General features: G+C 45.2%; 1 protein-coding gene across 1 annotated transcript in view; it reads right to left on the bottom strand.

Moving 5' to 3' along the window:
- CNTN1 (contactin 1) overlaps nt 1-11,909 on the bottom strand; it is a 279,575-nt gene extending 267,666 nt beyond the window's left edge. The window contains exon 1 of the mRNA XM_077265109.1: nt 11,761-11,909. The gene's annotated coding sequence lies outside the window, so the exon portion shown is untranslated. The remainder of the gene's footprint in view (nt 1-11,760) is intronic.
- Nucleotides 11,910-16,172: the final 4,263 nt, after the last annotated feature.

Below are 16,172 nucleotides of genomic sequence, written 5' to 3'. Positions count from 1 at the left end.
ACTTCTACCTAGGCTCGATATGAGCATGAGGACTATAGTCTGTTGGATATTCTCCCTACACCTTTTAGGGGGACATCATACCTTGACTTATTGATGTATCATACATTCTCCTACTGTTCTGATCTGGTTTGACTTTGGATATCTGCTATGATGTAGTTTCCTTGCCCTGTCTTCACCATGTCCATTCATCCCCTTACTATTTATGGTACTTATTTCTTTATTACATGTATACGAGTGTAAAACTTTTAAATATTGATTAACACATACAGTGTTGCTCATCTCAACATTTTGCATACAAGTTTTGGGGTATTTAGCTCAATTTTCTTTGTAGAACTCTATATTCTTGGAGTTACCCCCCTCTTCCCTTCCTTTTCTTATTGTTCTGCTGGTAAACTATAGGTGTATCTGGTATGTTATCGTTTGTAAAACTGCTCTTAGATGGAGCAGTAAAAACCTGGTGACAAATCTCCTTTAATATTATCTATGAACATAAATCAGCTGAGAGGAACTCCGAAAAAGACAGATAAAAAAGGGTTTACGAACTTTGCTGTTAGACTGGCAGAATGAGCTCACCAATGGATTCGCAACTAAAGATGTCGGTCCCTTTCTCGTTCCTGCTGCTTTCCTCATAAACTCACCAACACTTCTGCCCATATAATGCTCACTGGTGAAGGAGCAAGTGACCAGACCATCCTATCAGCTTCCTAGCATAGAAAAACAGATTTCTCTTGTGAGGCTTTTTTACAATTGGAGGAGACTGATGGAATGGTCTGTCACATCTATGAATCACATGACTTCTAAATGTTAAAAATGTAACTAAGAAAAAACACCTAAAATGCAGGAACTGAACTACGTTAATTAAAATAAATAATAAATGTCAGAAATAAAGCTTATTTACACTTTATGTACATGCTCAGTAGTGAGGTAGTGCAGTGGAGTCGGAGTCAGAGTTGGAGTCGGAAGTCAGGGAACTTGGAGTTAAAGTCGGTGGTTTCGTTTACCGACTCCACAGCCCTGCCATCATGAAAAGGAGGAGCAGTTGTCTGAGTAAGGAGCAAAAGCTGTATTGCTTGAAAGGGGTTGGAGAGGAAGATGATGAGAGATGAGCATTTCAGAAAATGTACCATGTCTTACACCTCTATGAAACGGTGCATTAGTGTCATTAGTGTCCTTAGGGGCAATGATCAAAATAATAAAGGGACTCGCTGAAGGGAATTGATGGAAAAGGGGAATAAAACAACTATCACTTTGAACTAGGCTACTTATGTTAAAAGTTTAACCAGAAGTTGAATTAGGTTAAAGATACACTAAAGAATAGCGTACATTATAAAGACAGCAGTTTTGACTGTTTCAATACTCCTTTTTTTTCTGAGGAAAGCACTATAAACTGTGGCCTCTGTTCACACAGCATGCATTTTGTAGCACTGGGCAGTCCGCCTGCATGTGCGTTAGTAATAGGCTGTAAGCCAGATGCTCTGCATTGCTTGTGTGACTAATGCCACATACAGACTATTATCTTCTATCTTTTTGTGCACTAAAATACCAAATAGCCAACACTGGATTGAAAGTGGTTGTTTCATCGGTATTGTTGCACCTGTTTTTCAGCCATCATTAATCGGGTCCGCTGCACCCTGCTAGTGCATTTGTTTTGGAGGCCTGAGCAGGTAGCCATCTCTGCTTTTTTCTCTGTGACGTTTTTCAAATTTTTGGAGGATTTTTTAAGTCCTCTTTTTGTGTCTGTGTACTATACACATATGACCACTTCTTTCCAATAAGTGGGACCAAGTAGAAATTAAGGCTTAGTGTTCCTTTACGAAACATTGGGAGCTGGTCCAACTATGTGATTTAAAGGGAACCTGTCAACAGGATTGTGACGAGTAACCTACAGACAGTGTCAGGTCGGCACCATTATACTGATTACAATGATACCTATGTGATGAAATCCGTCTTGTGGTTGTTGTTTAATCTTTTCAGTTTTCAATTAATGATATGATCATGCTTCGGGGCAGCCTGTGTGGAGGGTCTTCATGTGGTGCTCTGAGTAGGTATTCATCTGTATGGTTTCTGACAGCTCACTGATCGTTCAGTGACCTGCACACTAGTTTACATAATAAATGTTATACATGTATATATACAGTATATCTTGAAAAAAAATCCCCTTCTCCAGGCAGACGCCAGTGGTGGCACCTGCACTGCAGCCTGATCGCATATGTAATGTGTATATATTTCATTTGTTTGAGGTTATCGTCTGCCTGCAGAAGGGGATTTTTTCCCCAAGATATGGATATAACATTCATTATGTAAACTAGGGGGCATGTCACTGAGGGATCAGTGACCTGTCAGAAACCATACACATGAATACCTAATCAGAGCACCACATAAAGACCCCCCCACAGGCCGCCCCGGAGAACAAGAATAGCCTTTACTCAGAACTGAAAATAAAGATTAAACAACAACCACAAGACGGATTTAATCATTTTAATCAGTATAACAGCGCCAACCTGACACTGTCTGTAGGTTACTGAACACATTACTGCTGACAGGTTCCCTTTAAAATGACATTCTAACCTTGTCGAGTTTTCCTTTTTTTTAAATTGTGCTAAAACCACAAGAGCATGAAGCACAGGAGAATATAGTGGTCTCCCACATACCTCATTTTTTTTTATTCATAATGACTATCTGTGTCAAACCTGAATGCGTGCAACCTAGCAACGCTTAAGGGTTATTTATAAGCTCATAATAGCCAAGGTAATATATATCCTCTTTAACCCCTTAACCCCAAGGGTGGTTTGCACGTTAATGACCAGGCCAATTTTTACAATTCTGACCACTGTGCTTTTATGAGGTTATAACTCTGGAACGCTTCCATGGACCCGGTGATTCTGACGTTGTTTTTCATGGCAAAATTAGGTGCCTCGGCTTATACTTGAGTATATACGGTACTTATTTTCCCCACCGAATGTCCTATTAGGGGCCTCTATGTGGGAGAAACAGGACATTAACTGAGAGCAAGGATGAGGTCTCATCGCCACACAATTGCAGATAAAAAAAAAACATTTGCCAGTGGCCAAACATTTCTGTGGTCCAGGACACAACATAAACAATATGAAAGCTGTCATATTAAAAGGAAATTTTAAATCACAAATACATTGCAGGGTTTGGGAATAAATACTTATCAAAGACTTTGATTCCATCCAAAGGACAAAATCTGTCAGAAGGATTTATGACTCACTATAGAAACTGAGGAATCTGCTCCAAAAAGTTGAGGGCACCAGATCTCAGATCTTACTTGGATATTGAGATTATAAAATTTTCACATCACTAATCTAATCCAATTAAAGCTTCAGTCTTTGAGCTCAGTTTGTTTATTTAAATGTTCATTTATTATAACATGCCCATCTTTTTTTTAGTGGTTGTTTGTTCACATATTTGTGTTTCTTCCGAACCTTTGCTATACCATGCCTGAGGAAGGGACCTAAGAAGTCCCGAAAGCTTGCTTTGTAACATCATTTATTTTATTTTAGCTAGTCATTAAAAGGTATCATAACTACAAAATTATCTCGTTTTTCACACTGAGAGCATTATTTTTTCAACTGGCTAACACAGTACCAAACCCCTTTTTTTCTTTTAAAACCAAGAATGGAACAATCAGAGTAAAGTATAATAGAAACACGTCACCGCTTCTGTATTTATCACCCACTCCTGGTTTTGGCTTATAAATACTGATGGAAAAAACTCACCAAATACTCAATGTGTGCACAAGGCCTTCTGCTTTCTTTTTTGAGCCCTGAAAGGAAAATTGGCCTTGTTGTCTAGATATACTGGAATGGGGCATGTAAAATTAAGCAGGTTAGCAATTCACAAGTCCTATAAATCTGAGTGACAACCACTGTGGGTGCAGTAATTGTGGCCATGTTTAGCGTTAAACTGCTTTCCCAGGACACATCAGTAAGGAACAGATGAATTAAATGTGGAACTGCATATAAGAACGTGTAACAACGTGTAACAGCATAAATTGTCAGGGGACAGCATATAGCTGACTTACCACATTCTATATTTGTAAATGATCTACAGCGTCTTTTCACTGTATGTTAAAGTGCTCCATCTTGCTGCTTCATCTTTTCAACCTGACATGTATGGAGTGGTTAGTGGACATGGTGGCAATCTCTGGCACACATTATTTTCCAAATGATGGAAGCTGATAGAGCATGACAAACAAATTTAAAATTGAATTCCAGAACTGACATAATTCGCTAATGCAAACAAAATACAAGTTTCTATCATACTGGTGATGCTGCATTCTAACAAGGTGGCTCTTTTAGTTATTGGTGCTGTAACTGCTGAAATAATCAGTTTTATAATTTGTCAGAAATACCTGGTCTTCAGTCCTGGAGGCCGGCGTTTCCCCCCTGCTGCAGACGCCACACAGCCGTCACTCAAATCCTCTTGGCGCCGGGCGCCGCCTCCTCAGCGCTGTTTTGAAATCTGCCGGCGCCTGCGCTCTTTTCTCCTGCCTTGAGCAGGCGCAGTGAGCGCTGCCCGTCTTTCCTCATATGCAGTCTCGGTGACTGCACCTGTGCGGCCGCCCTGCTTGTGATTCCCAGCCCGCAGTGACTTATGATTTATTCACATTGCGGGGCTGGGATTCACAGGCAGGGCGGCCGCACAGGCGCAGTCAGCTAGACTGCATATGAGGAAAGACGGGCAGCGCTCACTGCGCCTGCACCAGGCAGGAAAAAAGAGCGCAGTGGCCGGCTATTTTCAAAACAGAGGTGAGGAGGCGGCGCCAAGAAGATGTGAGTGACGGCTGTGTGGCATCTGCTGCAGGGGGGAAACGCCGGCCTCCTTGACTGAAGACCAGGTATTTCTGACAAATTAAAAAACGGATTATTTCTCTAGTTACAGCACCCAGATCTAAAAGAGCCACCTTGTCAGAATGCAGCATTACTGCTGCACAAGGTGGCTCTTTTAGTTTGAAATGACTGGGGGGGGGTGACAGGTTCCCTTTAACCTTCCTAAGCTGTCTATATGGACAAGTAGGTCATAGGAAATTGAATAAAATTATTTCTATATGTCTGGGAGCCAATGTCTTATTCCAGAAAAACAAACATTTTTGTAATATGTAAATGAGCTGTTAAGATCTATAGGCCAGTCATAGTTCTCCCTGAGACTCTGCCTCCAAATCTGAAAGAAGACATGTGAGACATCTAGATCAGGAGGGCAGACTGTCAGTCATTACAAGTCTCACACTGGTAACACCCCCTTTCATTTAACATAAGCTCTGGAGGCAGATTCTCAGCGAGATCTATGACCGGCCCACAGATCTTAACAGCTGACAGCAGATATCGGATCACAGATATCAAGTTATCATTTTATTCAGCTTCCTATGACCTGCATGCCCATATAGACCATTTATGAGGGTTGATCCTGCTGACAGATTCACTTTAAGAGGTATCATGTGCTTACAGGTGAGAAATGCACTCTGCTCTTCCACTATGCAACCATTCCTGGGGCGAGGCTTTATTTAGTTTCGTCACTGTGCCCTAATAAACAATGAAAGGGTTGTGGTGCACATAATGGTGCTGACTCCTTTTCATTCTGCTGAGGCAGACTCTGGGCATAAGCCCTCCAACAATCACACATTTGAGGTATTTTATTTAATAATATGTCACTTTTTGTTTTCATCCAGAAAACCCTATGACTGAGCAGAACAACAGGCTTTCGTGACTTTGTTATGGCATGTAAACCTGCAATCAGAGAGTGCTATTTCCTTCAGAAAAACGTCAAACGTACTGAAGAAGTGAGAGCAGCAGTCCAATAGCAGCCGCTGATTGGCAGCAGGGCTTAAGTGGCATAACAATGTAGTGTGAGCCCTGGGAGACTGTGTCCAACATCGCCGGAACAGTACAGGAGGTCAATATATGTTATTTTTAGTCTACAGGGAGGAATATTTAATTTAAAAGGTGTTGCCAAGTAGTGGACAACCCCTGTAAGTTATCATTCGCTTGGTGTGCCCTCTGGACTCACTAGAACCAGAGGTGCATATATACTGTATATTCACAGAACACTCATTTACTTATAATCATGCAGTTTATATACAGGCCGCAGATCGCCTGATGAAAATGTAGCTCATCTGTTGTCTAAAATAATTTTATAGATTAGTTAAAAAAAAAATCATTGTTCTCGGCAGCACATTAGCTGTGTAAACAGGACTTGTGATGCTGAGAAAAATGACAGCCTATGATCTATTACTGATGATTCTGTACATAAGTGATTGAAATACGGTCTGCCTGTCTAAACACACTGTTAACGATCACCGATCAGCAATCATGTAGCCGATTAGCAGTCATTTAACACAAGTTGTGTAGTCTAAACAAGCCCTAAGAAGAGAGCTTACAAGACAGTATTAAAAAGGAAATTAAGAGCTTCTGCAGCACTGTTTGAAATGAATGACACAGCAATCATCTCAGCAGCTCCTTCTCACACACTGTCCTAGGTAGGGCAGTGTGAAGGGCATTTTTCAGACGTCAGTGGTTGAAAGTCATCTGTCTAATGGAAAATTAACTTTTTTAACAAAAAGAAAATCATCATTGAGAACAACGCACAATATGACAACAATAACCTCTTGATGAGATTGGGTAACTCTACTGTACTGAAAGGGCCGATCTATCCACAGATATTTTAACGCATCTTCTGACTTTACTATATGACAGTTGTGCTCCTTATGGTTCCGTTGCTTTTTCCTTAAATGTCAGATGAAATTTCCCCAGCCACTGTTATCTATATGACGAGTCAGAGGATATGTTTAAAGCATAGTGAAGGGGATTTTATGAAATCCCGTCTCCACTATGCGTGCAGGGATGCATCCGGCGGCCCTGCGTAACCGGACATACGGCGTGTCTTTCCAGACCACAGCATGTCTACTTATCTTGCGGAGACACTCCGTCTCCGCAAGATAAATAACACAGTCTATGAATACAATGCGGTAATTCCACATACCGTATATACTCGAGTATAAGCCGACCCGAGTATAAGCCTAGGGTGGAAAATGCAGCAGGTACCGGTGAATTTCAAAATTAAAAATAGATACTCCATACCATTCATTATGGCCCCATAGATGCTCCACATAAAGCTGTGCCATATACAATGCTCTGCACCGTTCATTATGGCCCCATAGATGCTCCACATAAAGCTGTGCCATATATAATGCTCTGCACCGTTCATTATGGCCCCATAGATGCTCCATAGAAAGCTGTGCCATATACAATGCTCTGCACCGTTGCCCCATAGATAGCTGTGCCATATATATAATGCTCTGCACCGTTGCCCCATAGCTGTGCCATATATATAATGCTCTGCCCCGTTGCCCCATAGCTGTGCCATATATATAATGCTCTGCACCGTTGCCCCATAGCTGTGCCATATATATAATGCTCTGCACCGTTGCCCCATAGCTGTGCCATATATATAATGCTCTGCACCGTTGCCCCATAGCTGTGCCATATATACAATGCTCTGCACCGTTGCCCCATAGCTGTGCCATATAGTGCTCTGCACCGTTGCCCCATAGCTGTGCCATATAGTGCTCTGCACCGTTGCCCCATAGCTGTGCCATATATATAATGCTCTGCACCGTTGCCCCATAGCTGTGCCATATAGTGCTCTGCACCGTTGCCCCATAGCTGTGCCATATATATAATGCTCTGCACCGTTGCCCCATAGCTGTGCCATATATATAGTGCTCTGCACCGTTGCCCCATAGCTGTGCCATATAGTGCTCTGCACCATTGCCCCATAGCTGTGCCATATAGTGCTCTGCACCGTTGCCCCATAGCTGTACCATATAGTGCTCTGCACCATTGCCCCATAGATAGCTGTGCCATATAGTGCTCTGCACCATTGCCCCATAGCTGTGCCATATAATGCTCTGCACCGTTGCCCCATAGCTGTGCCATATAGTGCTCTGCACCGTTGCTCCATAGCTGTGCCATATATATAGTGCTCTGCACCGTTGCCCCATAGCTGTGCCATATAATGCTCTGCACCGTTGCCCCATAGCTGTACCATATAGTGCTCTGCACCATTGCCCCATAGATAGCTGTGCCATATAGTGCTCTGCACCGTTGCCCCATAGCTGTGCCATATAGTGCTCTGCACCGTTGCCCCATAGCTGTGCCATATATATATAATGCTCTGCACCTTTCCACCATAGCTGTGCCATATAGTGCTCTGCACCATTGCCCCATAGATGCTCCGCATAACTCTGTGCCATTGCTGCTGCTGCAATAAAAAAAAAAAACACATACTCGCCTGTCTTGCTTGCAGCTCCTCGGCGCCATCTTCCCGGCGTCTCTCTGCACTGACTGATCAGGCAGAGGGCGGCGCGCACACTATATGTGTCATCGCGCCCTCTGACCTGCACAGTCAGTGCGGAGAGACGCCGGGAAGATGGCGCGACGCCCGGCGTGTGGAACGCGGACAGGTGAATATGCGATACTTACCTGCTCCCGGCGTCCCGCTCCTTCCCCCGGACAGCTGGTCTTCAGTGCCGCAGCCTCTTCCTCTATCAGCGGTCACCGGCACCGCTGATTAGAGAAATGAATAGGCGGCTCCGCCCCTATGGGAGGTGGAGCAGCCTATTCATTTCTCTAATGAGCGGTCCCACGTGACCGCTCAGGGGAAGAGGCTGCGGCACCGAATACAGTGTGACAGGCAGGGGGAGCGACAGGAACGCCGGGACTAGGTGAGTATATGACAGTGCTCACCCGCCGACCCCACCACCGATCATGACTCGAGTATAAGCCGAGAGGGGCACTTTCAGCCCAAAAATTTGGGCTGAAAATCTCGGCTTATACTCGAGTATATACGGTATGTTCAATGAACACATCCGGAATCATCGCACATACAACAGGGGGCGGTGCTTTGGGCGGAGCTGGGTATCCGCTGCGTAAAAAGCGCAGGAATTCCTGACGGTGAAAACATAGCCTTAGGCTACAAGTCTGTAGACACTATGTGACTGTAGACTTGTGAATCGTCACATTATACAACCTGTGCGCTGTGAAGATTCTCCAATGCCGTCATCGAGAGCAGCAGGAGTTTGACCGCAAGTATGTGATTTGTTACGTGCAGTCGCATGCCGACTAGACGGGCGCGGCCTTCCTCAGAAAGGCTGGACGCATCTAGTCGGAATGTGGCCAGATGCACAATGCCCATGCTGTAAAGATTCACAAGTCTGAAGTCACACAGAGTGACCGCAGATCTGTACCACACGGCTGGATAACCCCTTTAAGGCCTCATTAAGACGTCCATGATTTTTGTATGGGAAAACACAAACCATTGTTTATAATTGCTTTTAATTTGATTTTTATTAGTGTTTGGCCAGTGAGACAGTTTTTGCTGCACAGATTTGCTACAGAAAATATGTAACATTTACCGTAGCAGCCAAGTGAATGAGATTTCTGAAATCCCATGCCCATATTGGCTTATTCCTGCACATTTGCAGCATATTTGAATCTGCAACATGTCAATGAGTTCGGAAAAATAGGCAACAAAATATCATGTAAAAACCATGGCAAAAAACGATGTGTTTCTCCTGCCAACGATATGAGGATTTGTAGCAGAAATCCTGAACGTGTGCACATGTCCTTAGTGTTTCATCAGTGATTTTCACATAAGGAAACAGAAAAACATTGCAAACCATCACATACACACTGCAACGTTAATCAACTGTCCGTGGTTTTCACAAGTCCATAGACTGGAATGGCTCATTTTAATCTATGACTCACATCTATAAGACCGATATGTCTGTGATTTTGTGAAGACACATGATCAACAACACAAAATAAGAACATGTGAATAGTCCAACAGACAAAAATGGGCACGTGGTGTGTCTGTGAAAAACATGCACAGACCGTGTACTTGACTCATGCACATCTGAATGAGGAAAAATCCATTTGCCTGTAGATTCCATTGATATGGCGTATACTAAAATATGTGGTGTCCAGATGTGCTTTCATACTTGCTTGCATTGCTGAATGCTGGCCCTATTTGCTTCTTCATTGTCTGTGAACTCATCCCCTGCAAAAGGCCTCATTGGCTCTAGCATCCTTTAATAAGACCAGCGCCAGAAAATAAATGCTCCTCATACAGAGGCCCAATTCCTAAGAAGATTGCTAAAAAGTTCTGTGTTATAACAATAATAAGACGTACAAGATTTCCAGAGGGACTACACCCAGAGATGTGGCTCTACGTGCCTATATCTGGGAAGAGCACATGAATATTAATCCCATCCTAACCATAGCTCACATCATTGTCTTTTATCTGAACCTACTTAGAAATATTGCAAAATTATGCATCATTCCATTCAATATACAGAAAATCTCAGTAGTATGAAAAATATTAATGCAGTACCATATATTTCCCACAATGCAAATAATTGGAATACATTCTGTATGAATCAGATGATGGAAGCTGCACAAACACATCACTTATGGAATTGCATTTATTTGGGACTTTTCGATATTGTCAGCCGTAATTACTGTACATCTCCTAGAAAAGAGCAGGGAACAATGGCAGAAGGCCAGAAATGGGCGGCATTCGGTCTTGGAAAAAGAATGGAAGGAAGGAGTAATCTATAATGGTAATTTGGATATACTGTGTCATGTAAAATGCAGATAAAAATGAGTCTGTAGCTGTGTGAGATTCTCCAATATTGCATTGTGTCAACTCATTCTCAGTATTTATAGTATATATGTATGTAAATATATATATATCAATGTATAAATATTATGACAATGAATAAATCCTATAGACATTTATTTATTGTAACACTAGCCCAGGATTGGGTGTCTTTCCTGTCCACTGTGTAAATCCTATATGCTCCAGTGGATAACGTGCGGGGGGAGGGTTAATATTTTAATAGTGACAAATGATTCCCCAGTGAATGTCTTTTCTCACCAGCAGGTGTTACCAGTGGGAATGTCAGATCATGACAGCGCACAGACATCCACATACATGTGGTACTATCAGGCTCCTCAGTGGTGGGGATAATGGAGCAGATGCTGGGCTGATACAGGCTGCCCATAATGTGACAGTGTCTGGGGGATGACAGGACCGCAGTCTACGTGACAATCAGCGCCCTGTGCATCCCCATAATATACAGTACACACAATAATCTGCATTTAGGACCTAATGAAGACACGCTGTCATCCCATACAGTGGGCCTCCCTATAAACCAGACATCAGCATTCCGATTATTCCTTATTGCATTTCAGGACCCTCGCTGCCACACGAGACCCTAGGCAGAGAATTAATCTTCTTAGGGGAGGCTTCCCAGCATTCAGCATCCCTGTCAATCACACTGACTCCCACTACCATCCCCAGATGGCCAGGGTGGTGGGGGTCCTGTAATATGGCACTGCAGGAGGTGCAGGGGTGACAGCACCGAGGAATCCCTCCCCAGAATAACACATAGGATGGATAGCGAGCCGAGAAAGGCGCAGGGTGTGAATGGCGGCATCGCTGGGGTGGGGGAGGGGTGCTACTCATGCCATCGCACTGAATAGGAGGGGCACACTGTTATACCGGGGGCTCCAATTCTTGGGGCATTCTAGTGTCCTGTCAGCAAAGGACGGACTAAAGCCATGCAAGCTGCGCACTGGCATCGGGCTAGGCATGGCAGCCCCTCCACAGCCCCACCAGCCATGGCAGCACCCCCCGCAGCACACCCCGCACATATGTCCGTGCAGAGATGGCTCCTACCTTCCCGCTGCAGCAGCGCACTGTCACCGAGGAGCTCCGAGCACCTGGGGCAGCCCCCTCCCCCTGCTCTGGTCGCTTTGCCCGCAGTCCCTGCCCAGCCCGTCCTCTCTGCAGCGCTGCGCCCTCCCCGCGCCGTTATTGGGGGCGGCAGGCAGCTCGGGGTAGCGGCAGGGATCACTGATTGGCTGCCAGTGATGTCATTCCAAGCTGGCCGGAGGAGCGGGGCTGCCAGCTGCAGTGTGTCCGCAGTGCCCGGAGGAGCGCCCAGGGTCGGCTCAGCCGGGGGATGAGGGGAAGTGTAGGCTGCTCCCGGGGTCAGGACCATGGAGAGCGCCGGACTGCTGGTGTGAGGAGGAGACGTCTTCCCCTGAGCTCTGCTCCGGACACTGTCGGCTACACTGACAAATACTGATTGTGACAGAGCTCTGGGGGTCACTGGGTCCTAAGACCCTCCGTGTATGTAGAGAGGTGAGAACTGAGCCACCAGCCATCATTAGTGGCAAATTCAGGGAAATCCAAACACTCATCCCCATCCCAGGGGCAATGGAGGAATCTCCCTGGATAAAGAAGACTGTCCTGCGAAACACCTGGCTCCTAATCATAGGAAACTGAGCAAATGGCACATACTGCAAAAATGGCTCCTCCCCACCAGTAAAAGTTGTCAAGCATGCCTACTATACCCACAAATCACATTTACATGTACAACAAAGGTAGCACCTGCATCAGCTTCTTCCAGGGCATGTATCCTGGTACCTTCTGTGCTTGCATAGGTTAGTCGCCAGTAATGCACATGCCATATTTAAAGGGAATCTGTCAGCAGTTTTTGTTATTTAATCTGAGAGTAACATAATATAGAGCAGGAGAGCCTGATTCCAAGGATGTGTCACTTATTAGGCTATGTTCTGTAGTTTCAATACAATCAGTGTTTTATCAGCAAGGGATTATCACGGCCAGACTATAGCTCATGTGCACAGCAGTCAGGCTAATCTGTGTAATCCCACCCCCCACCATTGAGAAGCACCTTGTTCACAAAGCACAGTGTACACAGGAAGCTGCCATTCAGGGTTGTGGGCAGGGTTATACAGAGTTTAACTCTTACCTCGGCTACATCTTCATCAGACAAAGCAGATATTCCTAGGAAAACACCACCAAGCAGCCTGGTGAGGGACACATCCCAAGAATCAGGCTCAAATGCCTCAGAGTATACTGCTCTCAGATTATAGAGCAAAAATCTGCTGACAGATTCCCTTTAAAGGGGGTTGTCCACTACTAGGGCAACCCTTTCTTGATCAAAGTGTTTGGCCTCCATAAAATAATAAAACCTATGCTCGCCTCCTGTGCTGACACCATTCCCGCGGTATCTGCACTCATTCTCCCCAGGGCTCCCGCACTATTACTGGTGTCACTGTCCCCGCTTTCGGACAAGTTGAACATGAAGAGGAAGTCCGGGCGGCAGCTGCTCTCTCACTTTGTCTTCATGCTCAATTCGACAGGAGGTGGGCGATTGGGTGCTGGCATCACGTGTACCAACAACCGCACGGGAGCCCCGCGACCACAAGTGCCGATGCCGTAGGAATAGAACCAGCAGGGAGGTGAGTATTAGCTTCACGATTTTATCAGAGCCAAGTGTCCAAGTAGCAGGCAACTTCTTTAAGGCCTATTTTTTTTACTTTTATGTTTATTTTGTTCAGCCATTCATATCACTAATATATATAGCAAAAAATGGGGTGACTACTTCATAGTCAGACTGTTCTAGTTGTCCATAGCAACCAATCAGAGCGCAGCTTTCACTATACCTCAGCGGCTTCAATGCAGAAAGCTGCCCTATGGTTTGCTAAAGGCAACGAGAACGATCTTACTGTGAGGCAATTTTCATAAATGAGGCCCCAGTTACTTCTAGTTGTGTAGTGTCCCAGTACCTCCTATCTGTTGCAAAATATAGTTGTCGTGTGGTTACTGGTTACCAAAAACCTATGTCCTGTTATGTGGTTTATTTGATAAATACTGCCATCTACTGTCCAAAGTGTAAAGGTGCAAGAGTTTTGGTCACATGACACTCTCTAAGCCTGGTTTCCTGTGGAAGCCTCTAGAAGGTGCTGAGGTAAAAGTCGAGGAGCAGTTCCTGTCCTTCCTGTTAGGAGCGACGTGAGGAGAGGTCGACATCCTAGGCTGCTCTGCCTCCAGCTTAGGTCCCGCTTCCCTTAATCTTCAATCGGCCAGTAAACTGCCACAGCCTACGCCAGGAGGGCATATTAAATTTCACTCTTCATAGAGACAGAAGAGATAGCGCTGTACAAGGGCTCTTCTGCTACACTGCACGCCTTTAATGGTTCTGCCAGCGTGCGTGCCTCATTTTCTACTGTATGTCCTGCGACAGGGAACCGTATCAGGTCTTAATCGTGAGTGAGCAGTGAACACTATTTCCATATTGAACCAAACTGTGTAGGCCCAGCCTTGGTAGTAATATAACTGAAGGGCTGTGTGAATTAAGATTGTAACCCGGTATATAACTGTCAGTCAGATGATCACTTTATTTAAAGGGAACCTACCACCCCGTTTTTTAAAAATTAGATAAAAATAGTGTGAAATAGGGGCAGAGCTGGGCTTTACATTAGGGCCTTTTCGGTGCCTTTACACCCCCGTTAGGCTGCCCAAATACCTTTGTGAAGTGGCCGTTTTCTGCTGTCACTCAAGTGGTTCAGGTCGGATGGGCGTGGTCACAGCGCTGTTTGTCCCCCAGGATCCTGCTCATCATTACGTTGGTGGCGTAGTGGTGTGCGCATGTCCAAAGAAGATCCACTGCCCAGGAGATGAATAACGGCGCGGTCTTCGCTATTCAGCCGTTTACCGGTGGGCGCGGCCATCTTTCCTGTGGTCACGCGTGCGCAGATGGAGCGCTCTGCTGCCCGGGACTTCAGGAAAATGGCCGCCGCGATCTCCATCTGCGCACGCGCGGAATCCCGCGGCCATTTTCCTCAAGTCCCGGGCAGCAGAGCACTCCATCTGCGCAGGCGCGGCCACAGGAAAGATGGCCGCGCCCACCGGTAAACGGCTGAATAGCGAAGACCGCGCCGTTATTCATCTCCTGGGCAGTGGATCTTCTTTGGACATGCGCACACCACTACGCCACCAACGTAATGATGAGCAGGATCCTGGGGGACAAACAGCGCTGTGACCACGCCCATCCGACCTGACCAGCTTGAGTGACAGCAGAAAACGGCCACTTCACAAAGGTATTTGGGCAGCCTAACGGGGGTGTAAAGGCACCGAAAAGGCCCTAATGTAAAGCCCAGCTCTGCCCCTATTTCACACTATTTTTATCTAATTTTTAAAAAACGGGGTGGTAGGTTCCCTTTAAGTCATTAACTGGGAAGATTCCCTCTTAAACCGGACGGAGACCATCTCTCTTGCTACCTAAAATTTCCAGCTTGAAGGACTGTGATACCATCGCTATGGACTATGTATTGTGAAGTGAATACAGTAAAGACTCTCTTTGATTAAGTTAATACCCTTGTCAGCATTCATCCTTGAAAACACGCACGCGCGCGCGCGCTGTGAGGGCTCAGTGTGAGGGGCAAAGGCCTAGCATGCCACAACGCTGTTTGTGACATTCCTAATTTCATTATTATTGGCCGGCCCTGGCATCTAAAACATTTCGTTTCCCCATGTGCACTGCAACCTCTCTTGGCGTCACAAACAGGATCGCATTGTGTGTCTGAAGATTTATGGTATTGATGATTTTTGAGGAGTTGAGGCTGCTGCTTTTGTTGTTTTTAATGCTATCGTTACTTGGCTGGATTGAACTGTGTATTACAACTGTTAAGTTAAGATGCATAGGAGCCGTTTGCAAAAACATCAGCGTCATTACTACAACTGGTCAGGACCATCTGGTTCGCGCCAAAAAGGAAAAGCTCGCAAAAGCACAGCAGGAAGAAGAGCAGCTGGATGCACAGGTATTGCCTCCATTTTCTTCCCCCATTTCAGCGTGGGATCAGCCTGCAGAGTTTCTCAGTGGCCAAAACCAGTAAAAGATTGTTTTAATTGTCTCCTAATGCTGCTGAAGCTGCTTGTTTCAACCATTTTTTATCAGCTACCTGCACTCCAGTTAAGAGGGGGAGCGCTCTGACTCTCTAGTGTGCAATAGACTACCATATTTTTTGGATTGTGAAGTACCCCTGTTTTAGAGGGCCGGAATCAATAGCTATAATGGGTATCAGTCTGGACAAGGTATGTCGGACAAGGTCTTGGTCCCGAACGAACCTAGCTTCGACCAAATTAAACCCCGCCCCACTGTCCAAGAAGGCGGAAACTTCCACCTTATTTTCACCCATGTATAAAATACCTGGAAGGAAAAAACGAGTCTTTCCCACTGAGGTTATGAGTACACCTGAGTTGCCAACCTCCCCGCAACC

This window comes from Ranitomeya variabilis, chromosome 5 (genome assembly GCF_051348905.1).
Source record: "Ranitomeya variabilis isolate aRanVar5 chromosome 5, aRanVar5.hap1, whole genome shotgun sequence".
Lineage (NCBI taxonomy): Eukaryota > Metazoa > Chordata > Amphibia > Anura > Dendrobatidae > Ranitomeya > Ranitomeya variabilis.
This window is presented reverse-complemented; position numbering and strand designations above follow the sequence as displayed.